Source organism: Podarcis pityusensis (genome assembly GCF_964106645.2).
Source record: "Podarcis pityusensis genome assembly, chromosome: 11".
Classification (NCBI taxonomy): Eukaryota; Metazoa; Chordata; class Lepidosauria; order Squamata; family Lacertidae; genus Podarcis; species Podarcis pityusensis.
This window is the reverse complement of record NC_138036.1, coordinates 43,349,731-43,374,245: the sequence shown is the minus strand read 5'-3', so window position 1 is coordinate 43,374,245 and position 24,515 is coordinate 43,349,731. Positions and strand designations below refer to the sequence as shown.

The 24,515-nt window shown below is 43.0% G+C and overlaps 1 long non-coding RNA gene across 2 annotated transcripts in view; it reads left to right on the top strand.

Annotated features, from left to right (window-relative positions):
• LOC308458492 overlaps positions 1 to 23,471 on the top strand; it is a 101,590-nt gene extending 78,119 nt beyond the window's left edge. The window contains exons 2-3 of one of the 2 annotated variants that reach the window (XR_013977479.1): positions 1,049 to 1,229; positions 23,296 to 23,471. This is a non-coding gene — a long non-coding RNA (uncharacterized lncRNA). Of the gene's footprint in view, positions 1 to 1,048; positions 1,230 to 1,635; positions 4,726 to 23,295 lie in introns of those variants that run through there. The other variant, XR_013977480.1, reaches the window with a different exon arrangement.
• Positions 23,472 to 24,515: the final 1,044 nt, after the last annotated feature.

Below are 24,515 nucleotides of genomic sequence, written 5' to 3'. Positions count from 1 at the left end.
TAACAGGAACATGGCAGTAAATTGGCTGGGAGGGTTAGGATAAATGACAAGAAATGAATGCATTTGAATGGCTTGATGGGATGATGCTTTAAGTGCCCCTCCCCATCATGGTTCACTTGCTGTTTTCAGGTGTGCTCTCATTGTGGGCTGGGGGTTGAAGAATCCACAAGGAGGCATTAGCAAATCCCAGCTGAGAAGAGCCTGAGAAATAACTGTAAAATAAAAATAACAGTGACCGAAATCTCACTGGGGTGGGGTCAGATACATACTTAATTGTATTTGTATGCCACCTTTCCACAGTTCAAACCATGCTCAAAGCAGCTTACAACACGGAAAAACTACAGCATAACAAAAGCAATCATAAACAAATAAATAAAACTTTAAAGAATACACAACCAAACCGAACAATTTCCACATAAATCACAACAAGACCTTAAATAAAGATACAAAAAACCTACAGCAGCAACAGCAACAACCTTGGTCCAACAAAACCCCCAAAACAATACCACAGCTCAAGAGTATGTTTGGCAACCTCAGCTTCTTATAGCTGGAATCAGTCAGGTCCCCACCCTCCCAGGTGGGGTGAAAAAAGGCCAGCGAGGCAGGGAGCAGGTCTTCCAGGGCTCAAACAACCACAATGGGCAAAGTTATAGAGAAATGAGAATTAAATGACTATCAGCTTTGAAAACTAGGCTACCTTTGGTTGACTGTTCCCATCCCAGTGCTTGGGAATTGATTCTGTACTTGGACTTTACTTGCAGATGCTCTTACGTTCTTCTGTTCAAAGTCATCCTCTTTCTTGGGTGTGAAGAAGCTTTGGCCCTCCATGTTTGTTATTGAACTACAACTCCCAGCACTCCTAGCCATTGCTCATGCTGGCTGGGGCCAATTGGAGCCCCAGCCAGCATAACCAATGGCCAGGGATGATGAACGTTGTAGTTTTATTGTGTTTTTAATATTCTGTTGGGAGCCACCCAGAGTGGCTGGGGCAACCTAGTCAGATGGGCGGCATACAAATAAATTGTTGTTTTTGTTGTTGTTCTTTCAGCAACAGCTGAAGGGTGAAAGGTTTCCAACACCTGTTCTACCTGAAAGGTTTTCTGGTCAAAATCCAGTTTAAAGATCAAGTATACAAAGAAGGGAGAGCAGAGACCTTGAAGTAACGGCAGACTGAGCAATCACACAGTAAGAATCACGCAGGTCACCGAGTTAGAGTCTTCCCCATGGTGGTGAGATGCTTTCTATTTATATTATGGTAATTGTTTCTGAACTTGCGTCAATACTTATAAAACAGAATGCACACATTTTAAGCAAATGCGGCTTCCTTTGTCCTGGGGGGAAGTAATCAGCAAATGTCCAACAGAACCATGAATGTTTATAATATGGAATTATGGATTTTGTTGGATGCTAGGAGAGAGAGAGAGAGAGAGAGAGAGAGAGAGATAGAGAGAGAGAGAGAGATGTAGAATGAACCAGACTTCTTCTCCCATTCCCACCTTTAGCATCTGAGAGAGGTTTCTTAGAAGAGTAAGAATCCCCATTCACCATAATGTAACACCAACACATAGCTGTTTACAGTGCTATTTTTCTAGAAAATGAGGTGCTGGAACTCATCGTGAATCCTTGTTCTCTTAGAATGGAATGGTGTCCATGTGAGATATGCCGGAACTGAGTTCCAGTGAGTTCCAGCTGAAAAAAAAAAAGCCCAGGCTGTTTATAGGATTCATTGCCAGCTGCTATTGACATCTTTTTGATTCATCGAATGAGCCTTCTTGCATATGTCATTCCTTCCTACATTCTTGATCAAACCATCTGGCCCAGAAAACCAGGCCAAAACCATACTTAAGAGACTGGAAAGTGTGGAGGAAACGAAAGGCTCCGAGAGCCACGAGAAATAAACACAACGAAAAGCTCACCATGGCAATAAAAGAGTGTGGGTGGTGGAAAACGACTGGAGTATGCACACATACACTTGCCATCATTTCAATGCAGCTTTCTTATGCTGTGTAAATGCCTGTGAAGGACAGTAGTTTCTAAAGAGAGTGTTATTGCTGGTTGGATAAAATTCCTTCCAAGCAAATAAGGCAGCTAAGTCCAACAGTTCCTGGCAGGTGCTGTTTTGAAACTTAGCAGCATCCCTGGAAGGATCACGGTAACATATTCCCAGAGGTGAATGCCAGGGAAGAAGGGTGATGTTTCTTGAGACTGGAAGCTATTGGGAAGGGCAGTTAGCATCTGCGCAGCATACTGCAAGGCTGGATGAGTGCTGAATGGTGCCCAGCCTTATCAACACAGGTGTAAACATTTAATTATGGTTTAGACATATTGAATGAGTCCAGTTTCACCATCTCATTGGTAGCAGTAGTCTGAACTTCATAACATATGAAAGCATTTCTCCCTTGAAAACAATAGTAAGAGAGCTAATCAATAGACGTATGCTGCGCAACTCTGTAAGTAAAACATTTTTTGTTTTCTGTGGTTACATAATGGGAGTCTTGTAAGGTGGGGGGCGGGATATAAAACATCTGCATGCACCTTTGGCATCATGCAAGATCTTGTCCTTCCAACAATTGAAACTGGACATATTGGTGTTTCGTACAATCAATGCTGCCTTAACCCAGCTGTTACATTCTGAGCTCAGGCAACGCAATGCCTTGTGAGGGAGATTTTGTAACTTCTGAACCTTCTCACAAGGTTCTAGCCAAATCCTAGCCAAACTAATATAATTCATTATTCTTGCTGTCTACTCAACAAAGGCCTTTTTAGCTATTATAACAAGTACTTCTTAGTATTTATAGATCTTAATAAAGTAATCATTCCCCCCCCCCTTCTATACAGAAAAAGATGTGTTGCCTTTAAAAGTGAAGGGAGAATGTGTGAGTCTTTCAGGCTCTGCATGCCAAATTTCCTGTGCAGGTACCTGAGCAGAATGCAGCAAATGTCCTTGAAGGCCAGTCATTGTCACATTTTACAGTCAGCAAGCTGCATTTAGCAAAGAATTGTTTATTATTTCCTTAGGACACATTATGACACCAAAGAGGCCAGCATGAACTCTGAATAAAAATGACATTTTTCCCCAGTGCCTTATGCAGAAAGAGGGAACTGTTTACCATAAGAAAGATACCAAATGCATCTTCATATTGTAATACTGAAAGGCCTCTGAATTTATTTTACCTCACGGTTTTCCCTACTGTTGTGGACTGACGCCATCAAAAATAAATTTCAAAGTAAACAAAATTATATAGCCATTCAACAAATTTTCATTGTACACTAGGATCTAGAAACCAATGTTGCAGCATAAAATAAGTTTTGGGAAAATCCATTTTCCAGGAGATTTTTCAGTAAAACCCCACTTCTCTTAAAGCTGGAAAAGAGAAGAAAGTCGGCTGCTCATTTCAGAAGCAATTTACATTTGACATTTAATCCCCACCATTAGTCATTTAGCTTTCTCCAGACAGATTTGGCACTGTGGAGCTAAAACTGCAAATGAAATCAATTTCTCCCATTCTATAACAGGATATGTTTGTGTGTTTCAAAGCAAAATTCAGGGAGAGCGAATGGGAGGGTAGAAAGGACTTAAAATTGCCAACTGCCTCTTACATACAGAAGCATTTCATCCAGTTCAATGCTGCTAGGTTAGCCACCTTATTAGCACTACTGTTATTAGGAGCACGGTCCACTACATTAAAAAATAAACCCTAAAGAAATACATATTCGGCATGCCATCAACATACACATTCAAAATTTCACACATGCCAACAACCAAAGGCAAAACTGAATATTGTACAAATTGTGCAAAGCACATAAACTATGTGTTTTGTGGGAATTTTGCCACTACATCTGCTTGCAGAGTGGGGTGCGAACACTGAAGACCAAAGGATTAATTTCAGACCCAGTGTGAACTTTTGTACTACATACAGGGCCTCTGGCACAATACTCACTTAAAGCCTAGTGTTATTTCATTTGGAAGCTGCAAGTGCGTAACTTGATGGTTTCTTCAAACGTCTTCCAAGGAGATGAAAAAACAATGCTGTGTTGTGCCTCTTTTGGCTCCTATTTATCAAATTGCTCATATCAGGGGAAAGAGGGGAATTTAGCACCACCTGTGAAGATGAAGGGTTATCCGGTTCCCTAATGTGCCAGTCAGAACAGGGAGGTGGCAGATTGGAAAGAACATAGGGCAGCTGTCATATGGCAGAATCACAGTTGCTCATCTGCCTGGAGAGAAAACACTATACTACAAAGAGCTAACAGTGGTGAAAAATAACAGTGGGCAAGAATCAAAGCAAGATGGGTACCTCCTACCCAGTCGTATAAAAAAGAAGAGATGCTGACTAAAGTCTCGTTTAAAATCTCACTCTAAAGAGTGTGGTAGACACATAGAATACATACAAATTGTAGATAAATAGGAATCCTATGTATGTGAGACTGTACTGTCACTATAGTATATGGAAAACATACAGTGAATCTCAACAGAAGGGATTTTCTAAAAGTGTGAAGAATAAACTTTGCTATAGAATGAATAGCATTCTGCCCATGTAGACAACAGAAACCTTGCTTCCACATGGGATCGGTGCTCCTCCTGCATGTTGGGTTGTTGTTGTTGTTTGTAGCAGCCACACAACATTGGCATCAAAATACCAGCCTGTAAATTTCCCCATTTAATCCAGTTTAACCCTTTCCATGGAAAAGCATTCCTGTTTAGCCTACCTAGATGCTTAGAAAGTTGAGATAATCTTAATTTGCTTTAATAATTTAACTTTTGCATGCTTAAGAGTAGGTTTGTCATTTTTTCTTGATTTTACTGTTGTTGTTTTACAATCAAGCAGTATATAAATTTCATGAAATAAATGAATAATAAAAAAGAAAAATCGAATGAACTGTGTGTTGTTGTTTTTTAAAAAGATAAACCCTGTAATCAGTGACCTGTCTAAATGTTCTATTTGCAATATTAAGCCCCTGTGTGGAAGAGAAAGGATCAGGCTCAGCGAGAAACATGAAAAAGGTTGCTGGGCTCATAATGTACCTTCTACCTCCTGTGGCAGGAATGGGGGAGCTTTGGCCATACAAATTTTGTTGCACTCCAATTCCCATCAACCCCAGGCAGCATAGCCCATGGTCAGGGATGATGGGAGGTGTAGTTCAACAACACCTGGAGGGCCATGGGTATCCCTGTTCTCTGGCAGCGCTTGACCACTAAACTGAACCTACAGGAAGCAGTAATGCCTTCCTTACAAATACAGGTATGTTGCATGTCCTTTTACCATCTGTACTTTTCCAGTTCACCATATCTACTGTGCAGGCTAGCAGATCAATGTGAACAACATGTCTGTGTCAGTGGAGGACGGTCCACAGAGCAAACAGGGCACTGCCCACCAGCCTCAGCCTGCCTTCACCTCTCCTTACTTAAAACCAGCCTAAGGAGTGGCACTGGCTGACAGCTTCCTCTTCCTTGTCCTCAGTGTTGCCTTTGTAGAACTCAGCAGAGAAGACAACGGAGACAAACCAGAGTTACTTGGCACTGTTTGCATTGGCTGTGGCTCCCACCTATTGTTTGCTCTCCCTGCCTTCTGGCCTTCTAGTTCCAATGGGCACCAGTTCCCACTGATTTGTATGATATTGTTGTGAGCATGGGTAAGCGTGAAGGTTAATGGAGCTAATGAAGGACTGCTTAGGTTGGCCAAACCTGCTAGCTGTCTGCTAGTATTTTCCTTTTTTTAAGAGAAATTGCTGGGTTATGACTCTCAATAGCTGGATCTTCCTGAATGGAGCAAATGCATCCCTCTTCCCCAACCCAAGGATATTGTAATGAAGATATGTGTCTATCTGTCTATGAAAGAGAATGCAGACTGCATTTTTTTGAGAAAGACGCAGGTAAAGAAGCAGAGGTCTAGTTTTTAGGTTCTGAAAGTGCCTTTTGGGAGACTGATTATCTGATGGAAGACAGTGGAATTTTCTATTAGAATGTTTAGCCTGTGCACGCTCACCTATGTTCAGCCTGTATACATGAATCCACATATTACCAAACACCATAACGCTCCAGTGGCCGCCTCCTAAAGGAAACAAGAGCTGCACCCCTGAAACTTCGCACAGCTCAGGAAAGTGTGGCAGGCATGACAGCAACAAGATTGTTTTGTCTTTCTAATAATTGATATTGATCCATTTAAAGACTTGTGCAGAATGTTTCAAAAACAGAACGTAAGTATGTGTTGCTAGGGTCAACTGGCAGATGTTGAGGCCTCACCTAATTTAGGCCATGGATTTGAGGCAACCTTCGGTAATAATTCAAATATCAGTTTTATGCATAGAGAAATATAAAAGAGAGAAAATAAAGAAAAAAGGGGGAGCGATAGGAAGAAAATATTCCGGGAGGCATTTTAAAAAAGCATTAGAATGAGGAGAACATATTTTCAACTGCCTTTGTGCTACTGAAATATAGTTAACATTCTGATATTATAGAGGTGGACATAATATTCATCCCTGGATAGAAAGCAATGGATCAAAAACTCATTTTAGCCTATATTGTACAAAGCTGTCTGGTGTAGTGGAAGGAATTTATCATCTTATGGAAGTAAACCTAACAAAACAGGTTTCTGTTTCTTGCCAATCTGTCATTTAGACGGCCTTCGCCTAAAAGGAAGCCTGCCGTTCGCTGTCTCAGAACTGTGGTGAGATATAATGCAAGTGAAAGAAGTGTATTTAAACAAGGCATACGAACTACCAAGTCTGCTAGCTGAAAGACCAGGTCATAAGCATAAAGATAGTGGTGCTATTCATATTGGATGGATGCAACAGCCATCCTCCCATACAATGGAGCATGCATAAGAAGGGACCACCCATAAATTTGAAGTGAATAGTGGTGCTCCAGGTAAGGGGAGATCCTGATTGGTCTTGGACCCCACCCTGTCCCCACATGGGAAGATTCAATACATGGGCATGCAAAGGACCCGTGTTTTCGCACATGTGGTTAGCATGTGGGAGGGCATGGCTGCTAGACATAACACTACAGCACACACAAACACACCCAACACAATATCATCTGAACATCCCTTATGTGCTGTATATAGTACTTTCCCCATCCTATGAGGGAGGCTCCACTCTGCATGTCCTTGTATTATAAGGCAAGACCTGGACTAGTTTGCAGTAGCATCCCAATTGCAGGACGTCCTCCCCAAGGATACATTTTGAGGCAATCATGTTGGGTATTAGCAGTATCCATAACAGTGGAGAATTTGGCATGCACAAATCCGAGGCAGCCCTGGGTACATAGCTGGATTATGGTACAAAATTCCCAACCAGTTTCCAAGGAATCCAAGTATAGGAAACAAAACACAGGCTGTGTTCGCTACAACATCACCCCTGCTTCTAATATGATAAGGTATGAAATAATACCTGGTAGCTTGCTTCAGCTTTATTGAATGCAATTTCTTTCCTGCGGTTATGTTTCCAGAGCTTTTATCTTCAAATCATTTGGAAAACTTAAAAGCTATGCATTAAACCTGACTACTACTTAGTGCAACATGACAGGCTTGGGGAAAATAGCTGTTTAGTATTCAGATGTAAGAACGAAACCAAATTATTTTCTGTCCTAGGCACAAGCACATTACACAGCAGCCATTCCACCTATACTCCTTTGGTTGGCATGGAATGAATCAAAAGCTATTAAGAGAAGTAACAGAGCAATGTTTTCCTGATCCAAGCCAATTTCCATGACTCCCCAATGTTTCCACACCTGGATCACTCTTGTCACACATGCAGAAGGGTGCTGTGGGGAAGGATGAAGCATCCACAGTTGCACGAAAGTTACCAACCCATTTCTGAGATCCTCAAAAAGACTGATATCTTTTCTGAAAGAATTTTCTTTCCTGTACATACACAATGGGTTAGATACAGACAAAGTGCTGTGTGCAATGTAGCAGAAAGTTAAAGTCACTCAATGATTTCTTTGCTCTGCTGGTGGAACAAAGCACGCAGAACACTGGATACAACCAGTTTCTTGGGTTTCTCATTTCTTTCCTGCAAAATTATGACAGGCTCCACTTCTGAATGTATAATACACACAAGAGGACTGTTGCCACCAGAGCTGGGGTGCTTTATTAAAATCAAAAGGGCCTTATTAAATGAATGCCCATGTAGCTTGCCAGTTTATAATTTCAGTGGTACCTCGGGTTACAGACGCTTCAGATTACAGATGCTTCAGGTTACAGACTCCGCTAACCCAGGAATAGAATCTCGGGTTAAGAACTTTGCTTCAGGATGAGAACAGAAATCGCATGACGGCGCCGCAATGGCAGCAGAAGGCCCCATTAGCTAAAGTGGTACCTCAGGTTAAGAACAGTTTCAGGTTAAGAACGGACCTCCAGAACGAATTAAGTTCTTAACCTGAGGTACCACTGTATTGTAGTCTCTCAACAGTGTTGACCAGAAAAGGAAGAAAGTCTCTTTGTAAAAAAAGAGAGAGAGAAAACAAATTTGGCCAGCTGAAAATATCCCTGGTCCCTGGCCCAAAACATCCTGCGGGTGCTTAGTATTCACAGATCTTTGCCATGCTATGCATTCTTCTTCATTATGAAGTGTCTGCTTTTTAGAAAGCAACCAGTATTGATTTACTTTAAATCCTTGCTGTCACAAGAGCACCTAACTTAACACGTTTGCAGTAATATTAATTAAAACATAACGTGTGATGTGTGTTGCCTGATGAAGAAACGACGGTCACCTCGTATGAGTGATTTCCAAAGTTTTATAAAGAAGACCCGCCATTTCCCACTGCCCCTCCCCCCAAAAGAGGCCTGAATTCACACATACAGCCTCCAAAAAGAAGGTTTGCTGTGGCAGGACTGAAGTCACATGAATGAGACCTTTGAGCTGGATGCCCCCGCCCCCAGCCAGATAAAATGGGGGGGGGGGGAATATCATCTTGGTCTATGGTCAGGGATTATGGGAGCTGTAATCCTGCAATGCCCGGAAGGCCCCAGGTTACCTCCCCCCACTCAAGACTTTGCCTCCAGAGTAAGGATGGGGGAGAAATTCAATTCAGTTTGAATTCAAAGATGAACCTAACAAACTCGTGCTTTCCAAAACAATCATCCTTTAGCATCTGCACTTCTTTGAATTTTTCAATGCAGTTCTCTAGCCAAGCAATGTGTACAAACAGAGTCAGATTTAGGTTTGATGAGGCCCTAAGCGACTGAAGGTAATGGGGCCCTTTGTATGTCCAGCTGTCCTTTGTCAACAACAATTTGTCACTGTTTTTTTGTGTTGAATATATGCTATATGGTCATTTATGGACCTAACAGGTATCTAAAGCCATTTACTTACATCATAGGAGCCTACATAGCACAAAACACTGTTGCTGTGTGTAGATTTTATTGCATTTGTTTTTTATCTTATATTTTGGAAATGCACATCCAGTTTTTCCCCCGTTAAATATTTTTAGGGGCCCCAAGAGAGTGGATCCCTAAGCTATAGCTTGTTTGGCTTATACATAAATCTGACACTGCGTACAAATATACATATACTGGTGCATTTTTGAAAATGCATACATTAGTGAAAACAGCATACAGAAGTGTATTTAACTGGATAAAACTGCTTTGCAAAAAAAACAAAACCCTCAGGTTTATTGGATAAAATTGCAAACAGAAATGAGTATAAGGAGAAATTCACACTAAAATGCCGATGCATTTTCAGAAGACTTTTTTTAAAAATCACAAACCCATCATTATTTCTATGCCACCTTTCCATAGTTAAAACCATGCTCAAGGTGGCTTTCAACATCTGGAACAGATGACGAAATGTGGAGAGCTGAACTTAATATTGGAGGAATGAGAAACTGAGACAAACCAAAATTGGCAGTGTCAGTTACGGTTCCTGTACAAGCCCCCCTCATTGGAATCCAATAATAATAATAATAATAATAATAATAATAATAATAATAATAATATAATATTCATACCCCGCCCATCTGGCTGAGTTTCCCCAGCCACTACAGCATTATATATTAAAAACTTCCCTAAACAGGGTTGCCTTCAGATGTCTTTTAAAGAGAAGATAGCTGCTTATTTCCTTCACATCTGAAGGGAGGGCGTTCCACAGGGTGGGTGCCACTACCGAGAAGGCCCTCTGTCTGGTTCCCTGTAACCTCACTTCTCGCAATGAGGGAACTGCCAGAAGGCCCTCGGCGCTGGACCTCAGTGTCCGGGCTGAACAATGGGGGTGGAGACGCTCCTTCAGGTATACAGGACCGAGGCCGTTTAGGGTTTTAAAGGTCAGCACCAACACTTTGAATTGTGCTCGGAAACGTACTGGGAGCCAATGCAGATCTCTCAGGACCAGTGTTATGTAGTCCCGACGGCCACTCCCAGTCACTAGTCTAGCTGCCGCATTCTGGATTAATTACAGTTTCTGGGTCACCTTCAAAGGTAGCCCCATGTAGAGCGCATTGTAGTAGTCCAAGTGGGAGATAACTAGAGCATGCACCATTCCGGCAAGACAGTCCACAGGCAGGTAGGGTCTCAGCCTGCGTACCAGGTGGAGCTGGTAGACAGCTGCCCTGGACACAGAATTAACCTGTGCCTCCATGGACAGCACCTGGTCCTTCAGGGGCACCTGGTCCTTCAGGGGCACAGTTACCCCATTCAGGACCAGGGAGTCCCCCACACCCGCCCGCCCCCTGTCCCCCCAAAACAGTACTTCTGTCTTGTCAGGATTCAACCCCAATCTGTTAGCCACCATCCATCCTCCAACCGCCTCCAGGCACTCACACAGGACCTTCACCGCCTTCACTGGTTCTGATTTACAAGAGAGGTAGAGCTGGGTGTCATCTGCATACTGATGAACACCCAGCCGAAACCCCCTGATGATCTCTCCCAGAGGCTTCATATAGATATTTAAAAGCATGGGGGAGAGGACGGAACCCTGAAGCACCCCACAAGTGAGAGCCCAGGGGTCTGAACACTCATCCCCCAACACCACTTTCTGGACATGGCCCAGGAGAAAGGAGCGGAACCACCGTATAACAGTGCCCCCAGCTCCCAGCCCCTCTAGACAGTCCAGAAGGATGTCATGTACAGAACTGCAACGCTCTCCCTCACTTTGCCATATCTCCTGGCAACAAGCACCCTCACCTCCATCCATTGGATGAAGACTACAAAGTAGGCTTAGGTTTGTTTGGCACAAATGGTACATTTCAAGATATAATCCTCGTTTTAAATAAACATTCTGTATTGCTAGATATAGCAGGTCTCATAATATTAAAGGTTTTTAAAGAAGGGTGTTTTAAAGCATTGCTTTGGAAAGCTGCTTATGTATATCCCTGTTTTTACATTTCCCCAAATATAATTTCTGTAACAACAAAGAATATCAATCCAGACAGAAATAGCTTAACCCCCATGAAGATACCAGGGCCCTGCCTTTCCTAAGCATCCTTCTATTTTTAGTCTAATGGCTCCTATTTCTTCCCAGGTACCGGTAGAAAAACTGAAGTGGCAACTCAGTAAACTCCCTGTACATCTTCATGGTTGCAGATTTGTCGGGAAATATTTAACTACAGAGCTATGTTTGTGCTGCCACTCAGTGGTCAAACGGTGTAGGGGATGTTGGAGAATAAAAGCTAATGTAAGCATGTTCAAAATACGGCAAACCAAGAATACAAGTTTCAAATACATGGGAATGCTGCCTGAACGCAGACCATCCAAGTGTCCCTATTTCCCAGTGACAGTCCCGGATTTGCAGAAGCTGTCCCAGTTTCTGATTTGATCCCAGAATGTCCCACTTTTCCTTAGGATGTCCCTATTTTCATCGAGGAAATGTTGGAGGGTATGCTGAACTTTGTTTCATATCTATGAAGACACTTGTAGGAAATCATCAAAAATCAAGGCACAGTCAAAATGCATATTTCACGTGCATATTTCACAGAGAAATATCCACAAAAGTTTAAGATTTTGATGTCCTTCCAAATTTGGCTCACTGTACTGTTGTCTGTTCAGTCTCTGCAAATCTGAAGGGGTCATATTTGACATTAGAAATGGAAATTCTGATAATTTACAAGTCCCAAAGTGGCCAATTTCTGATCTCACGGCCACTCCACTTAATCAAAAGATGTTTAAAAGCACAAAGGTTATGAGGCTATGGAACTAGTGTTCACTGATAAATCTGACTGATTTTCATTTGGTTGGGCAAGTCTCGCATGTGGGCCTTCTTGGTAGTGGCACCCGCCCTGTGGAACGTCCTCCCACCAGATGTCAAAGAGAACAACAACTACCAGACTTTTAGAAGACATCTGAAGGCATCCCTGTTTAGGGAAGCTTTTAATGTTTGACGGACTACTGTATTTTACTATTTTGTTGGAAGACGCCCAGAGTGGCTGGGGGAACCCAGCCAGATGGGCGGGGTATAAATATATTATTATTATTATTATTATTATTATTATTATTATTATTAGATACCAGACTGCAACCATTAGGTGTGTTTAGACTTAATCTATGAGTATGCTCTCTCCTAGCGATTGAATTATATTTCAGTTTAATCAACTGATTCATGTACAATACCTCTGCCTTCAAAATGTGTTTACCTTCACAGTGCCCTTCATGCCAGTTATGAAATACTCTTGCCTGTACAAGCTTGTGGCACAATAAATGTGGCAGTCATAGAAGCCGTTGCTTATTTTGCCCCTTGGACCCATTCAGAGCTGAGTGCAATCTTCCTGCATAATATAGGTGCAAAAGACTGCAAAAGATTTATAGGTCTGACATGGACAGCTAGCTACCAGTACCTCTAGATTTCGGATTCACTTAATTGTGTCGGTCCCTCAGAGTCATTGCTTCAGAAGCTCCTCCACTGTATCATTAGGTTCTGAAAGCAAGAGAGATGCAAACAACCATTGACTGAAAATCAAGATGCAGCTGGAAGGCACAAATAATTACATTCCTGACTAGCTTTGTATATGTGTTTATAATTTTCCCTTGGTCAGCAGACATTGAAGAGTGCAGCCTCTCTACTGTGAATTTTCTTTCCACTCTTTTCATTTAAAACGCCGCTGCACATTTTGCAGGTCACTGCTCACTCAACCTCTGAGGATTTGCAAATGGAAATAAGGTGGACAGCTCATCAGGGTTGTAAATGGTGCACTTCCACAGACAGAGGCACACCCCCTGCATGTTACAGGGACACTGCGTCTTTGTTTTGCTTTGCTTTTAAAAAAACAAGCATCCAAATCTCCACTGTGTCAACACTTTCTTTGCATACTGCTTCCCCCCGCCCCCCCGCCCCCCCCGTGCACGAAATAACAGGCAGGCAAGAATGAAACAAGCAGGTCAACTACAGCTTTCTGGATGAAAGCATGTCATTTTATCTCATTCCGATTCTCAAGTAAGATGTCCTCTGTGTCCTTCTGCTGTCGGATCTCCAGCATGCCCAATAAAAGCTGCCCAGAGTTGCTGGGGCAATCCAGTCACATGAGGCGGGGTATTATTATTATTATTAGGCAGAAATGGGGATTGATACATCAAAAGTGAAACAAAGGTGTTGAAATGAAGTGAATATATTTGTACAGACAAATTTGTACAGAATATATTTGTACAGACGAGGACCTGAGCTCAAGTGGTAGATGCTATCAGGTGAGAAAACCCAGAATCCAGTTCTGAAAGCTGCAGGTCATGTCATGCACTCTTGGCTCTGATGCATTTTACCTCATAGGTTTACCACTGAATGTCGACTCAGCTAAGAGCTGCAGCCAATCATGGCTTGCCAACAGGTTTCTAGCAAAAGCAGCTGGGGAGGTTTTTGGGTGCTGGCAGGTTGCTCAGACCTCTGTTCTGGGTTGCTTCAGCTCCCCTGTAAAAAACAACAACAACCACCCCCGCTAAGTTCTGCATATGTAAACAAACCAAAATGTTCTAAGTCACCATGCAGTTCACAACCAGAATTACTTTTGTATTTTCATTGCCTCAAGAGTGCCATTTAACTGCAGAAAAACACTTTAAACACATCCTCACCTCAGTAGCCCTTTCCATTCGTTCTCTCCACGTGGTCACAGGATGTGAGGAGAGGTGTTGCTCCCAATGCCCTCCTCTTGACTCAGGTGATATTTCATTACTCTGTGCATATCCAGCGATGCATATTGGGTCCTTTTCACTTCAAACCACAAGGGCAATCGGAGCACCTAAGGCAAACCGTCCTGATTACATGAGGCAGGCTCCAGAACCCAGCAGTTCCTTTGGCAAGGCAACTTGTGCCAGATGCACATTTTATTCAGCAGAACATGCCTCCCCATATTATTAATCATCCTATATAGCTTCAATTAATCTCTCTCCAACTATACGAACTGCCACAGGAATATAAGCTCAAAGGAACCAATAATAAAGTGTGGGTCAATTAGGAGGAAACAGATCCAGCAAATGTAACTCATCCGCGGTAACCATTTAATATCCCTAATATTCGCTGGGTAAAGAAAAGCACCTTAACTTGTTCCACGGGGCTTCATTTTAGTTCCATAGGGCTTCATTTTAGGCACAAAGGTCCCCCAAGTCTGGAACGAGATTCAACTAACATACGTCCTGTGCTAGTTTCCTTGGACAGCTGCCCTGATTACTGTGTTTATAAAAAATAAGTAAGTTTTAGTCAAGACAGCATAGAAGCTTTGGAAATGGCGAAGCTTTGCTGATATTTCTAGTTTCCCAGTTGCAAATGCTTCAGTTATGTGCATGGTGCAATATTGGCCAGATGTGCCTAAGACTTGCACCACAGGCTCCTAAGATGAATGACAGTTATGAATGAGCCTGCAGAATGCTTTTGTGGTTAATCACAACTCCGATAGGCCTCCACGGGCAGATTGTCAAAACTAGCAATTTTGCCATCACAGCATCTTTTTAAAGCGGGATGTCAGCTTTCATATATCTGAGGCTCAAGGCTTATCATGCACAGAAGAAATCACACACACAGTTTCAAAAGGTACTTAGGAGAACTGACAGACCTCAGATGTTCAGAGCTGCTATACTGACCCTTTTACAGCACACCCTCCATCATTCTTCAGCTGAAAAGAGGGACATTTCTCACTCCCCCTCAACTGACCCTCCTCGACCTCCTATTTTTGCCCCCCCCCCCATCAGAAGAAGGGCGTGTTAAGATTCTTCAGACAGCTCTTGTTTATTCACAGGCCAGAAGAGAACCGAACTGAAATGAAGGGTTCAGCCAACCTGCTTATATAGAGCTCAACCACAAAGCAACAGTAACAACTTTCTGTACTATCCAATCACTGAACGTCACTTTCAATTCCTTATTTGCATATGCGGACCTGAGTGAAAACTATCTACAGTATCCCCTGCTGGCCCAGGGTAAGAACTTCAGTACATAACAGGGCGAGTGCCACCAACATGAGACACAGCCCACATGCCCTCCACTGTCCTGAGAAAACCCCTCAACCCAGATTTTATTTTATTCTTTGGTAGATTTACAAAAAGAAAACCGCACACAAACAAATAAATTTTAGAAAGGAGCCAAGATTAGACATGGATGCACAAAGCATTTAAAAAAAAAAAATCAAGATTCCTTGCACTCCGCTCAACTTTCCCCCTGGCAAAGGGCAGCCCTGCCCTCTGCCTGCCCCTCAGAGCCAGAGCATCACCTGGGGCTGGGCCTCTGTGGCAGCAGCTTCTCCTTGTCGCTCACTCTCCAGCAGCCACTACCAGCAGCCCAAGGAAGGAGACTGGCAGCAGCGACCATGGAGATGCTCCCTTGCAGCTCCCACCACTTCCACTTGGGATATGTGGCAGCTCCTCTTCCTCCCCGAGCTCAGCAGCAGCGGCATCGGGGGGAGAAATAGGGACAGTCCGAGATCAAATCAGAAGCCAAGATGGCTTTTGTAATTCCAGGGCTGCCCCTGGAAAGTCAGGACACTTGGAGGGTACGTTACAGGGTTGCGACCACTACAGATAAGTAAATGCCTGGTGCAGTTATAGATGGGCTGGTTAACTCATGAAAGGCACAATGGCTGAGAAAGGGGCCTCTCACTCAGGACTGAACTCAGTCCTGCCCTGGAAGTCCTAGGTTCTGTGATTCCTACGCTCACATTTAAGTCCCAAAGGTCCCTAAGTATCAATCAAATATCATCACCCCTAATAGAAAGCTCAGATGACTGAGTGCCTGTCACTCTGGAAGCACAACAGGGCAACCCAAAAGGAAGGTAGTGGCTTCTATATATGTTGAGGATGCTCCAGGTACACAGTAGTCAAGATAACAGTAGGGAATAAGTTGGTGAAATCAAAGAAAGTTGCATTTTAAAAAAATTATGCGGATAAAGGTAAAGGTAAAGGTACCCCTGCCCGTACGGGCCAGTCGTGTCCGACTCTAAGGTATGGGCCCATCTCACTTAAGAGGCCGGGGGCCAGCGCTGTCCGGACACACTTCCGGGTCACGTGGCCAGCGTGACGAAGCTGCCCTGGCGAGCCAGCACCAGCGCAGCACACGGAAACGCCGTTTACCTTCCCGCTATAAAGCGGTACCTATTTATCTACTTGCACTTAAGTGTGCTTTCGAACTGCTAGGTGGGCAGGAGCTGGGACCGAAAGATGGGAGCTCACCCCGCCACGGGGATTCAAACCGCCGACCATATGATTGGCAAGTCCTAGGCACTGAGGTTTTACCCACAGCGCCACCCACGTCCCTTGATTATGCGGATAGGAACCAGTAAATTTACGGCATAATATATTTGAGTAATCAAAGTGGCACTAGACCCTCTTTTTATGTCATTTGAGAAATTTAATACTTGACATCTGAAGTCAAGATGATAAATAAATGAGGGTACTTGCGTACATTAAATCCATACCGAAACTTACAAGATTCAACAGAGGAAATGCAGAGTCTTTAAAGTTCCATTGAAATCAATGGACCTAACTTGGTCATTTCCATTAACTTCAGCGAGACAACTATGAATATGACTAATATTGAATACAACCCTAGCCCTATGCTTTCATGGACTAGAGTCCATTTTGTCACACGTGTTACGTATACTCCTATGTTGGCAGGTGGGGATGCAAAGGAGGAAATGCAGAGATTGGAGTTAAATGGCAATGAAATGCAAAAAGAAGACCCCTGTTGTGTTGCAGCAAAAGGCCTGCTGGGTCACACAGTGCAAGGCAGTTTTAAAGATTGCAGAGCCAGTGTGGTGTAGTGGCTAAGAGCAGTAGACTCGTAATCTGGGGAACCAGGTTTGCGTCTCCGCTCCTCCACATGCAGCTGCTGGGTGATCTTGGGCCAGTCACACTTCTTTGAAGTCTCTCAGCCCCACTCACCTCACAGAGTGTTTGTTGTGGGGGAGGAAGAGAAAGGAGAATGTTAGCCGCTTTGAGACACCTTTGGGTAGTGATAAAGCAGGATATCAAATCCAAACTCTTTTTCTTCTTATGAGCTCTCCAGGACTGTCAAGACTTTGCTCCAAGCCTTGCAGCCACACAGCAAACGATTACATGTTATCTATAAAATATTACGCAGTTCATCATAAATGTATAAGAAGCAAAAAAAATAATTGAGTTTCATACTGAAACGAATAGCATAAGGAAAGCTATGCCAGTGACATTCATCATTTTGATGTTAATTAAGAACTAGGATAATGATTGAATTAAGCACCACCACCACTTCCCCCTCCTCCCAAAAATGCTTTCTGTAGCGTTTAGCACCAAAATGCTACAGAATCTGGGGAGCTTCCTTGAGAATTTCAGCTTCAGTGCCCAAGTGCACAGTTCCTAATTGTGCCTCCCAGGTCTGGATCTAGGGTTGAAGGGACCTTTGGAGAAGGACTGCATGGCCAATCCCCATTTGCAATGGTGGATTGCTCCCCTTCCCAGGGTTGGAGTGGAGGTCTGTGGGGTTACTCCCAGCATGCTGGCAGGGCCCATTGCAGATATCTTTCCTTGGGGCTCACTTTAAAATAAATCTTACTGGCTCCTGCTGCGTTTTACTCCACAACATTGTGGAAGTCAGCACAATTCATGGCCGCCACTGGAAGAGGCTACGTTTATCGTCATGGAAGCTTACTTTCGTCACTGTCTTGAGCCGATTCTTACTTCCAAATTGCTGAGCAGCTTTAAGAATGACCCTCAGCTTCCCACAGAAATTGCAAGTTACGGTGCCAGATGTGCCAAAGCCTATGAAATCCTCTGATAACATGCCCCGTTAATTTATTTGACATCTTAATTCTGACTCTTCATCATATCAAGTTTCAGGGCACATACGGATATATGTGAGTAGGACCATTAATGAGATGAATCCCCTCTTTTACTACAGAGGAAGCGGCATTTTTACAACTTTGATCACGCTCTTTGAAGTGGCAAAAGGAACATTCATTTTATGGCTATGGGCTTAGCCATTTCCTTAGCTGTTGCTTTTGAACTCAGATATCTTTGTCTCTGTCAGTGCTTGTGTGCAGCCATTTCATTAATGATTTCTGCTGCTAAAATATTAATAGATGATTTGAGGACTTAAAAGCTATTGAAGAATCTGCAAAAGTGAGGTAGGAATTCATCCATGCCAAGTCACTTAGGATTTGGTCCAAAGCCCATCAAAATCACTTCTTTGGGAAGATGCCATTCGTATAAATCTGCATGAATCCCAAGTGGTGAAGAACAATTGCAGTGACTCATTTGGGTCCCTCTATTTGTATCCACAGCACAGGCCATGTCTAGTGCGAAACAGTGCACAGCTAAGAAACCATTAAATATAGAGTGGGTGCTGGAATAATTTTCCCCCTCCCATTCTCCTCAATTGATCTCATGAAAAATGCTGATATGAGTTACTGTTGTCCACTGTATGAGATAGATTGTATAACTGGAGCCACAAGACAATTAAAATGTTAGCAATGATAAGTGGTATAGTCCTCATGAAATTGTGCCATCTCAGAATGTGCATGGATATATCCTGTGTCCCACAATCTCCCTCTACATCAAAGAGAAGGTTTTTAATACCTGAGAGCAAGAGGAGCCATAACATATCTCATAGAGAAGATTTTTTTCCCTGTCAGGTTGTGGTGGGGCACCTGTTGGGAAATAAAGACTCTCCTCCTCCAGGAGGGGAGGGGTTGTGAGTGGGAGACGATTCCTGCGTCATGCAGGGAGCGCTCCGCCCCCTGCTTCAACTCCAGGGCTGGCGCACCACGCCCCTCCCCGGTTGGGCACCCAATAGGGAAGCTCAGTGGGGGCGTGGCTTGCCGCTCAAACGCAGCCGCGCCAGCCATCCCCGCCATTGCACACACATTTTCTTCGAGTCACCCACCCTCCACTCCCTTTAGATTAGCTTTCCTGAGACTTTGCTATGGACCTCTGGTTGGTCGCCCTGTTTAACCAGGGGGCCTGGTAGGAGTTTTTTCCAATTGGCTAAATTGGCCCGGCCTCTTGGTTTTTTTCGCCTACCTCGTAGCAACCGTCACACCTTTTGTATTTGGCGGTTAGGCATTGGAATGTGTTGTTGGTGTTTCGGGGGGCAAGGTGTGGCCATCGCCTTCCCCAACAATTTTGGGTATTCCGCTAAAGGAATCCAGCGGTCGTGGATCCTGTCCGATGCCCATGTGGTGGGGGGCCATGGCACGACCCTCGGTGACATCAGGAGAGAGCCTATAGTTGTATTAGGATCAACAAGCTCCCCCTAGTGGTGGTTAACCCCTCCTCCGTGGTCCAATGCCTAAGCCAATACCTTCTCACACGCTGTAATCAATAAAGTTGTGGCCTTTTCCTTACCCATTAACCTTACATACTGTGTCCACGTGTCTTTATTCCCCAAGCAGGGATCGGGTCCTCGAATCACAAATATATATATAATTGAATCCCTCTGATTTGAATATCACTTTCTGGCAAATCAAACTGACTGGCTAGATCCTTTCAAATTTGGCTTTCACCCTGGTTAGGAGACACAAACGCACCAAGAAATTGACAGAAGGAGTCCAACTCTATTGGTTCTTCTCTCTCAGGAGCATTTGATACGCCTGTCCTCTGGTGTACCTGCTGTCTGGATTCCATTTCAGATTCCCATCTACCATAAGAGACAAACAACAGCTAGAGTTTGTGCACCAGCTGGTTCAGATCCTAATTTGATATCTCATAAAAAGTTGCATGATTGGACTGAAGTGGTTTGTTTTATCTCTACTGGTTGCCATTTTGTTTCTCTGCTCAATCCAAGGTGATGATTCAAACCTTTTTTTAAAAAAACCCTTAAACGGCTTGAGACCTAGAAATCTTAAGGACTGCCTTCTTCAACATGTTTTTTCCTGCATGTTCCATTCATCATCCCAGACGTTGTTCCAGATCCCTCAGCCATCTGGAATGCAGTGAGCAGTAAAAAGTTGGGCCTTTTTAGTGATGGCACCCACCTTGTGGCATGCCCTCCCAAGCTGGTGTCTACTGAGCTCTTTAGGTGCCTGCTTAAAACCTGGTGATTTAAAAAGGTGTTCATTTGAGTATTCTTTCTTGGATTGGCATATCAGTGCTATTTATCTCCTTGGTTTATGAAATGCCTCTTTTGCTGCTTGCTCAAATTTTTGCTTCCCATAATAATGGTTGTTTTATTATGATGATGGTTAGATGTATGTTGTACTTTTGTTTTTAGATTGTTTGATATTTTATAGTTATTGGTAATAAATGGTACAAACATGCATTTCTTCGTGGATGAGGGAAATATGTTAATTAATACTTTTGTGATTCCTCACAAATCTACTCATCTGAACTGTGCCTCTTTTCTCTAAAAATAAGAAGCTTAATAGATGTGTTGTGCCTTCCTTAATGTGCTACCTCAGCCTGCCACAAGCAGAATGGCCTGTTATGTCCATTGCCACATTTCTGTGGAGATGAATTGCCAGACACACAGAATATCTGCTATCAGGTCGAGGAGCTAAACAGTGATTCAGGCATCTGATTTATTCCACCTTATGTATCAACACATTTTTCCCCATTACAGTGGTACCTCAGGTTAAGTACTTAATTCATTCCGGAGGTCTGTTCTTAACCTGAAACTGTTCTTAACCTGAAGCACCACTTTAGCTAATGGGGCCTTCTGCTGCTGCTGCGCCGCCAGAGCACGATTTCTGTTCTCATCCTGAAGCAAAGTTCTTAACCTGAAGCACTATTTCTGGGTTAGCGGTGTCTGTAACCTGAAGCGTATGTAACCCGAGGTACCACTGTACTCAATGATGAGTATGGAACTACAGCAGTAAGGCGGGGGGAATTAAAAGGAAAAGGTAATATGTGTCCATCAGCTCATCAGAGTGGCATACCCTCCAACATTTCTCCAATGAAAATAGGGACATCCTAAGGAAAAGTGGGCCATTCCGGGATCAAATGAGAACCAGGACAGCTTCTCAAAATCAGGGACATCCCCGGAAAATAGGGACACTTGGAGGGTCTGGAGTGGCAAAGTGAAAGAAGACAGCTAAGCTGTTTCTTATTTCTGCTTTTAGACTGCCCTTAACATTTGCTATATACAGCCAAGACTGACACTGAACTGCAATAAATAGCAGGTAATATCAACAATGCTTGGAAGACCAAACAGGGGGGAATAAGGTTTAAATATTACAGAGATTTAGTGAGAACCTTGATTGTTGCAACTGCAAAGAAACAGCATTCCTAACTATATTGGAAGCTAAATTGAACTGGACTCCCAATATGCCAATTTTATCAAAATATCTCTGCAATCATTCTGCTGCTTGCATGAGAAATTTCCAGTCTCAAGGTAATAGCACCATAACACTTTAAACAATATTCTCTAATGGAGTGTTTTAGAGCATATTACTATGAGTGGGAGTTACTTTGTTTCTTCATTCTTCATTCTTAACGTGCATTTTACTGGATTTTTAATGTTTATTTAAGTTTGGCAATGAGATCATTCCTTCCCTTCCTTCCCTTCCCCTGCATTTCTTTAGAAAGCTATCTATCCCACAGGTTTATGTTAATTTTTGGTCTGCAAAGCATGACAAATCATTCATTTTTAATGCACCAAAATGGCATACCAAGTTTACTTCTGTGTTTAATTACCATGTAAAGTAGCTAATTAGAAATATATATATGAGAAAGCCAATTAAAAGTGGAATTCTTAAAATAAACACTATTTACTTTGACCACAGCTTTCTAGATAGCACTGGCTGAAAATTAATTAAACGCCACAGATCCAAAAGGGGAAGATGTAGCTATGTAGAAACATATTGCTATTTAGAATCTAAATTATTCATTACCATAAAGAAAATGCTAAATCATTATCCCAGGTTACTATATAAGGGAGTGGAATTAAAGATAGCCAGTTTGCTTGCCAATACATAGACTGATAATCTCAACAGATCATCTTCCATCCTGTGCTGCAAATTGCTTTTGAAACTATACAGCAAGGTCCAAACTGCAAACTAACCTTTTAATTGCAGTTAGCCAGCCCCAAATCTCAGAAATTGGACAAGGCTGAGTTGAATGAAGCTGCAATAGAGAGAAATTTGCATCTGGCTCTGAATTTTTAAAATTGGACAGATACAGTTTTGATTCATATTGTCCTTTTACAAGGACAATAAATTGCATGTCCATCCCATTAGGTACTAGCGGGCTAAGTTTCATTCTGAGATAAATGTGCAGCTAGGTTTTATAGGTCTAATCCCAATCTATTAAAATCAATTGAAGTGCTGCCCTCCATTTCAGTGGAATGGCTATTGACCCTCTATTCTACAGTACAGAGAAGTCAAGCCTGACATCAAGACTGCAGCCTCTTTTAATTGGATCTCACTATACACGTTTGCAATCTTACTATATTTATCCCGTGGTATGTACCTTCCTTTCCATTTTCTCAGGCAACAACAAAAATTCCGTCTGCAATGAGCAGGAACGTTTGTATTGGCAAAGCACAGAATAAACATGATTTGCCAGGGTACTTTCCCCCCCCCCTCCCAAATATTGGGTTGGTAGGCAAAATCTCAAAGAAAAATCAAAGAGATTGGCTGAGCTTAGAAAAGGTATTTGCTGTGCACAGCAGTTTGCAAGTGGTAGAAACGGTCTCCTTCGGAACGTGTCACAGCTGTCAATAAGAATCAGATCTGAGGGTTTGCTGAAACCTGAAAGGAATAATCAATCCTTTAGAAGGCAGAGGGGAAATCACCCTGCCATGTTACAGGCACTGCCTAACTTGTTACTGCGCTCTCAGGCTCCCCCCCCCCCCCAATTCCCACCTATCATTCTCAAGGGGCTTATTTTTTGCATTTTACATGTCCAGCATTGAAATGCTGCTTCAATAGCCTCTTTCATAACATTTTCATCAAGATAACACCTTCGTGCTTATACCTTTCAGACATATATGAAACCCCCTAGACTGACAACAGAATTGTTCATCTTCAAAAAAGGACTGTTGTGGTGGTGATATTGATCGCACACAGGTAAAAGTTTTGCCACAAAACACCACGAAGACTTCGGGAAATGGACTGTTTATCTCTCTGCTCAACACATTAAAATCTCTTATGCTTAGAATGTGTATCAAGTAATCATCTTTTCCATCTTACTTTGTTGATTAGGAGTTTTTAAGAAGCAAATAGGAGAGGATTGCCAGGTGTTTAAAAAATACTGATTGGGACTTATTCATACTGGCATAAATGCCATTGAAAAATACTGCTCTTACGCTGCTCCCATTCATTTAAACGGTGTTTGTGTGGATGCAATTCTTAGAGGACTGTGCATTTGAGCTTCAGGCCACAGAGTGTGATCAGCGACACAAACACCATTCCCTTAAATGCAGCTTGGTTGGTGTGCAAGGCCTGTTAGCCCAGAACAGCCCAGGATTAATAAAAGATCATATGTTCTATTCATAGAGTGAATCCCTAAGTAGATTGTGCATTCTATGAATGTTGGGAACCTGACGCCATCAGAATTTAAAAGATGCCCTGAAGCACAGTCATTCTCCAAGCAGAATATTCCCCACCCGCTCACACACCATTGCATAGGTGTAATACATAGGTAAAGGTAAAGGGACCCCTGACCATTAGGTCCAGTCGTGACCGATTCTGGGGTTGCGGCGCTCATCTCGCATTATTGGCCAAGGGAGCCGGCGTACAGCTTCCGGGTCATGTGGCCAGCATGACTAAGCCGCTTCTGGCGGACCAGAGCAGCGCACGGAAACACTGTTTACCTTCCCGCCGGAGTGGTCCCTATTTATCTACTTGCACATGACGTGCTTTTGAACTGCTAGGTTGGCAGGAGCAGGGACCAAGCAACGGGAGCTCACCTCGTTGCGGGGATTCAAACCGCCGACCTTCTGATCGGCAAGTCCTAGACTCTGTGGTTTAACCCACAGTGCCAGATACATACATATACATACACACATAGGTACCTCAGGTTAAGAACTTAATTCGTTCTCGAAGTCCATTCTTAACCTGAAACTGTTCTTAACCTAAGGTACCACTTTAGCTAATGGGGCCTCCCACTGCCACCGCACCCCCACCATGTGATTTCTGTTCTCATCCTGAAGCAAAGTTCTTAACCCAAGGCTGCATTTTAATATTTTAATGTTTCAATATT